The 6,511-nt window shown below is 39.1% G+C and overlaps 1 protein-coding gene across 1 annotated transcript in view; it reads left to right on the forward strand.

Moving 5' to 3' along the window:
• Positions 1–521, forward strand: part of LOC311321448 (septin-11-like) — an 11,214-nt gene extending 10,693 nt beyond the window's left edge. The window contains exon 10 of the mRNA XM_084453429.1: positions 1–521. This exon is cut by the window's left edge and continues 671 nt beyond it. The gene's annotated coding sequence lies outside the window, so the exon portion shown is untranslated.
• The last annotated feature ends 5,990 nt before the right edge of the window (positions 522–6,511 follow it).

Below are 6,511 nucleotides of genomic sequence, written 5' to 3' on the forward strand. Positions count from 1 at the left end.
CATGTTGAATATCACCATGCTGTAACATCAGTCATGTTGAATATCACCATGCTGTAACATCAGTCATCATTTTAGAATGAGATTTCAGGTAATGCACGTTGTCAGCAAATCTCACTGAAAATATGTTAAGATAATATTATCACTTAATGCTTTGGATGGTAGAAACTGCTTTGCATGGCCTTAAGTATTATTTATACCACTGTGCCTTACCATAGTTATTTGAATGTTATATAATTATAATAATCATAATCATAATGATGTCATCCATTCTCCTCTTTCTTCCTGTGCCTTTCTATACAGTTTCTCAAGTCTAAAATAAGCAAGTGTTGTAAAGATCATTCTTTCAAATTAATCAGTGTTTGTAGCCATGTGATCTTTGAATTAAACACTAAACCTGGTAGATTTTGACAGGTAACAGTGGTCATGTATGTAACATGCGTGGCTGTAGTATATAATGTCACGGTAAACTCACTGGTGTTGGTGGAATGACTGGGATGGATGGATAGCTTGGGAGAAAGCACTCTGAACTCACATTTTAGGGTGCGTTTTTACACACTGGTATTTTTGTACACAGTTTTGTACTAGCACAATAAAACGTTCCATTGTGTTTCTCAGCAGGTTCTGTTGTTGTTGGTTCCCTGTTTGAAAGTGGTCTCTCCCTGTCAACCTGGGTCTCTCTGCTCCAGGGAGACGTTACTGGGTCTTTATTGGTGCTGCAAGAAGAGATCAGCAGGATAAATGCATGGTGGGGATTCAGTTTATATGGACAAAAAACTACAGCATTTCAATCCACAAGATGGGTCACATACCTGCCAGCAATGCTTTGAGAAGAGCAGTGGTTAATGTGGAGTATAAGTAGTTGAGAATAGCAGTGGTCAATATAGAGTACAGTATAAGTAGTTAATGTAGAGTATAAGTAGTTGATGTAGAGTATAAGTAGTTGATGTAGAGTATAAGTAGTTGATGTAGAGTATAAGTAGTTAAAGGAGTAGTAAAGGGAAAATGCATGTTTAGCCCTGTTAAGGTTACTTATGATCAACAATGGTTCAGATCAAAACGTTGACAAAACTAGCACTTTTGAGAAAGTCTGATAATTGCTCTACCACCGTTTTGGTCATACAATGGATGTGGGTGGGCACCTTGAAAAATCATTCAAAAAACATGTTAAACTCTCAATTTCAAAGACAAGAAGCTCACCCATTGTTTGAGTTCTGCCATTTTGTCCATGTCCAGTCGAGCCATGTGGAGCCAGCCTGGTGCTCAGGCAGGCAGGAGGAAAGGTCATCTCCGCTCCTCAGTCCCAGCGCTGTTACCTGAGCCTGGCTGCTCACTCTGGGGCCACGTACATCAACTCCACTGAGCAGAAAATTAAAATGGAAATGTGGCCTTGAAGTGTTGATCTTGCTGACCTAAGTGGTGTGATTTATGTATGACCAGCTTATGACGACACCTAGATGAGCCACTGCCCTTTACTTTCAAGGATTCGTTTGAAGACAGTTTTTTTTATGCAATATTAGCTCCGTTAAAAAACAAATAGAATGATTGAACTTACATTTGTAAATCATATAAATCATATAAAAAATGAAGTAGGCTATTATGGAGTGACTTCAAACTGCTTCAGTATTACACTTCAAAGTACACAATTTAGTAATATTCATTCTGCACTTTTCAGAAATAGACGCGCGTACGTGTGATTCCGATATCTTATAAAGGACTAAACTCCTCCTAACCCTAACCCTAATCTCAGACTGGTAAATGCCACATAATGTTAGAAGCAAGTGGCCTTCTAATGGAAATGCCAAGTTCCAATATGAAAATGAAGCCAGCCTGATAATTGGAATACTGAAGCTGACATTTACTGTGGGTCTACTTGAATACACAGCAGTTATCTATGGCCAGGGCCAGTTAAACCAAGTGTAGTTTTACCCTGGTAAACCATTTACCCAGGTAAACCAAGTGTAGTTTTACCCTGGTAAACCATTTACCCAGGTAAACCATGTGTAGTCTTACCCAGGTAAACCATGTGTAGTTTTACCCAGGTAAACCATGTGTAGTTTCACCCAGCTCTGTCAGTCCAACTGAAACCTGCCAGGGCTGTAGCCTACGTGTTGTGTACCTGATGGTCACTGCTGAGATCAGACCCAGGTTCAGTATTAACTGACTCTCCAAATTATCTCAAATAAAAGTGTTTTTTCTGTTGTTGAATGAATGGAAGTAGAGTTGAAAGATGTCAGTGTTGCTCATGTAGTGTGGATGAAGCGTGACTGACGCTGCCTGCTTAATCGGAGCATGTGTTAGTACATATGGTGCTCCTAATGATCCTGTGGTCCAGTGAGAAGCTCAGAGCTGCTGGTGGGCCGTGGTTCTGCAGCGTCGGCGAGTCCGGCGCTGCTCTCTGTGGATCTGCTCTCCACCAGGACGCAGACCAGCGGACACTTAAGGCCTGGACACTCTCTTTCGCTGACCAAAGAACAACATATACAAGTCAGCAATTTTACTCCCATAAGAGTCATTTGTTTTGTTGGCCAGTGCTGGAGAATTGGCTATGGAGTGTGTGTGTGTGTGTGTGTGTGTGTGTGTGTGTGTGTGTGTGTGTGTGTGTGTGTGTGAACCTAATTAACAGTCCATTGTGAGGGATTGTCCAATTCACACAAATGCTACTGCCACTATGTAACTAACCCACTTAATCCTGAATGCTGCTGAAAAAAAACATAAGGGGGATGTATGGCGGTTTTTTTTTCAGACCAAATTTATTTCTATCTACAATCCTCATGAACATTCACAGGCATGTAGTACAAGCCATTCTGATCAGAGATCTGCCACCCATGAGTGTCTAGTCCATTCCTAGGCCGAGCAGTGACAAATCTAATCATTTCCAGCTGAAAAAAAACAAGGGGTATGTATGGCGTTTTTTTTTTCAGACCAAATTTATTTTAATCTACAATCTTCATGAACATTCACAGGTATGTAGTACAAGCCATTCTGATCAGAGATCTGCCACCCATGAGTGTCTAGTCCATTCCTAGGCCGAGCAGTGACAAATGTAATTATTTCCAGCTGAAAAAAAACATAAGGGGTATGTATGGCTTTTTTTTTTTCAGACCAAATTTATTTTTATCTACAATCTTCATGAACATTCACAGGTATGTAGTACAAGCCATTCTGATCAGAGATCTGCCACCCAGGTGTGTCTAGTCCAGTCCTAGGCCGAGCATTGACAAATTTAATTATTTCCAGCTGAAAAAAAACATAAGGGGTATGTATGGCGTTTTTTTTTTCATACCAAATTTATTTCTATCTACAATCTTCATGAACATTCACAGGTATGTAGTACAAGCCATTCTGATCAGAGATCTGCCACCCATGAGTGTCTAGTCCATTCCTAGGCCGAGCAGTGACAAATCTAATTATCTCTACCTGAAAAAAAACATAAGGGGTATGTATGTATGGCGTTTTTTTTTCAGACCAAATTTATTTTTATCTACAATCTTCATGAACATTCACAGGTATGTAGTACAAGCCATTCTGATCAGAGATCTGCCACCCAGGTGTGTCTAGTCCAGTCCTAGGCCGAGCATTGACACATTTAATTATTTCCAGCGGAAAAAAAACATAAGGGGTATGTATGGCGTTTTTTTTTCAGACCAAATTTTTTTTTATCTACAATCTTCATGAACATTCACAGGTATGTAGTACAAGCCATTCTGTACAATCTTCATGAACATTCACAGGCATGTAGTACAAGCAATTCTGATCAGACATCTGCCACCCAGGTGTGTCTAGTCCAGTCCTAGGCCGAGCAGTGACAAATCTAATTATTTCCAGCTGAAAAAAAACATAAGGGGTATGTATGGCGGTTTTTTTTTCAGACCAAATTTATTTCTATCTACAATCTTCATGAACATTCACATGTATGTAGTATAAGCCATTCTGATCAGAGATCTGCCACCCATGAGTGTCTAGTCCATTCCTAGGCCGAGCAGTGACAAATCTAATTATCTCCACCTGAAAAAAAACAAGGGGTATGTATGGCGTTTTTTTTTTTTTCAGACCAAATTTATTTCTATCTACAATCTTCATGAACATGCATGTAGTACAAGCCATTCTGATCAGAGATCTGCCACCCAGGTGTGTCTAGTCCAGTCTTGGCATATCTAATTATCTCCACCTAAAAAAAAACATAAGGGGTATGTATGGCATTTTTTTTTCCAGACCAAATTTATTTTTATCTACAATCTTCATGAACATTCACAGGTATGTAGTACAAGCCATTCTGATCAGAGATCTGCCACCCATGAGTGTCTAGTCCAGTCTTAGGCCGAGCAGTTACATATCTAATTATCTCCACCTAAAAAAAAACATAAGGGGTATGTATGCCGTTTTTTTTTTCAGACCAGATTTATTTCTATCTACAATCTTCATGAACATTCACATGTATGTAGTATAAGCCATTCTGATCAGAGATCTGCCACCCATGAGTGTCTAGTCCATTCCTAGGCCGAGCAGTGACAAATCTAATTATCTCCACATGAAAAAAAACAAGGGGTATGTATGGCGTTTTTTTTTTTTTCAGACCAAATTTATTTCTATCTACAATCTTCATGAACATGCATGTAGTACAAGCCATTCTGATCAGAGATCTGCCACCCAGGTGTGTCTAGTCCAGTCTTAGGCCGAGCAGTGACAAATCTAATTATCTCCACCAGAAAAAAAACATAAGGGGTATGTATGGCGTTTTTTTTTCAGACCAAATTTATTTCTATCTACAATCTTCATGAACATTCACAGGCATGTAGTACAAGCCATTCTGATCAGAGATCTGCCACCCAGGTGTGTCTAGTCCAGTCTTAGGCCGAGCAGTTACATATCTAATTATCTCCACCTAAAAAAAAACATAAGGGGTATGTATGGCTTTTTTTTTTTCAGACCAAATTTATTTTTATCTACAATCTTCATGAACATTCACAGGTATGTAGTACAAGCCATTCTGATCAGAGATCTGCCACCCAGGTGTGTCTAGTCCAGTCCTAGGCCGAGCATTGACAAATTTAATTATTTCCAGCTGAAAAAAAACATAAGGGGTATGTATGGCGTTTTTTTTTTCATACCAAATTTATTTCTATCTACAATCTTCATGAACATTCACAGGTATGTAGTACAAGCCATTCTGATCAGAGATCTGCCACCCATGAGTGTCTAGTCCATTCCTAGGCCGAGCAGTGACAAATCTAATTATCTCTACCTGAAAAAAAACATAAGGGGTATGTATGTATGGCGTTTTTTTTTCAGACCAAATTTATTTTTATCTACAATCTTCATGAACATTCACAGGTATGTAGTACAAGCCATTCTGATCAGAGATCTGCCACCCAGGTGTGTCTAGTCCAGTCCTAGGCCGAGCATTGACACATTTAATTATTTCCAGCGGAAAAAAAACATAAGGGGTATGTATGGCGTTTTTTTTTCAGACCAAATTTTTTTTTATCTACAATCTTCATGAACATTCACAGGTATGTAGTACAAGCCATTCTGTACAATCTTCATGAACATTCACAGGCATGTAGTACAAGCAATTCTGATCAGACATCTGCCACCCAGGTGTGTCTAGTCCAGTCCTAGGCCGAGCAGTGACAAATCTAATTATTTCCAGCTGAAAAAAAACATAAGGGGTATGTATGGCGGTTTTTTTTTCAGACCAAATTTATTTCTATCTACAATCTTCATGAACATTCACATGTATGTAGTATAAGCCATTCTGATCAGAGATCTGCCACCCATGAGTGTCTAGTCCATTCCTAGGCCGAGCAGTGACAAATCTAATTATCTCCACATGAAAAAAAACAAGGGGTATGTATGGCGTTTTTTTTTTTTTCAGACCAAATTTATTTCTATCTACAATCTTCATGAACATGCATGTAGTACAAGCCATTCTGATCAGAGATCTGCCACCCAGGTGTGTCTAGTCCAGTCTTAGGCCGAGCAGTGACAAATCTAATTATCTCCACCAGAAAAAAAACATAAGGGGTATGTATGGCGTTTTTTTTTCAGACCAAATTTATTTCTATCTACAATCTTCATGAACATTCACAGGCATGTAGTACAAGCCATTCTGATCAGAGATCTGCCACCCAGGTGTGTCTAGTCCAGTCTTAGGCCGAGCAGTTACATATCTAATTATCTCCACCTAAAAAAAAACATAAGGGGTATGTATGGCATTTTTTTTTTCAGACCAAATTTATTTTTATCTACAATCTTCATGAACATTCACAGGTATGTAGTACAAGCCATTCTGATCAGAGATCTGCCACCCATGAGTGTCTAGTCCATTCCTAGGCCGAGCAGTGACAAATCTAATTATCTCCACCTGAAAAAAAACAAGGGGTATGTATGGCGTTTTTTTTTTTTTCAGACCAAATTTATTTCTATCTACAATCTTCATGAACATGCATGTAGTACAAGCCATTCTGATCAGAGATCTGCCACCCAGGTGTGTCTAGTCCAGTCTTGGCAT

The sequence above is a fragment of the Borostomias antarcticus genome (assembly GCF_949987555.1).
Source record: "Borostomias antarcticus genome assembly, chromosome: 19".
Taxonomy (NCBI): Eukaryota; Metazoa; Chordata; class Actinopteri; order Stomiiformes; family Stomiidae; genus Borostomias; species Borostomias antarcticus.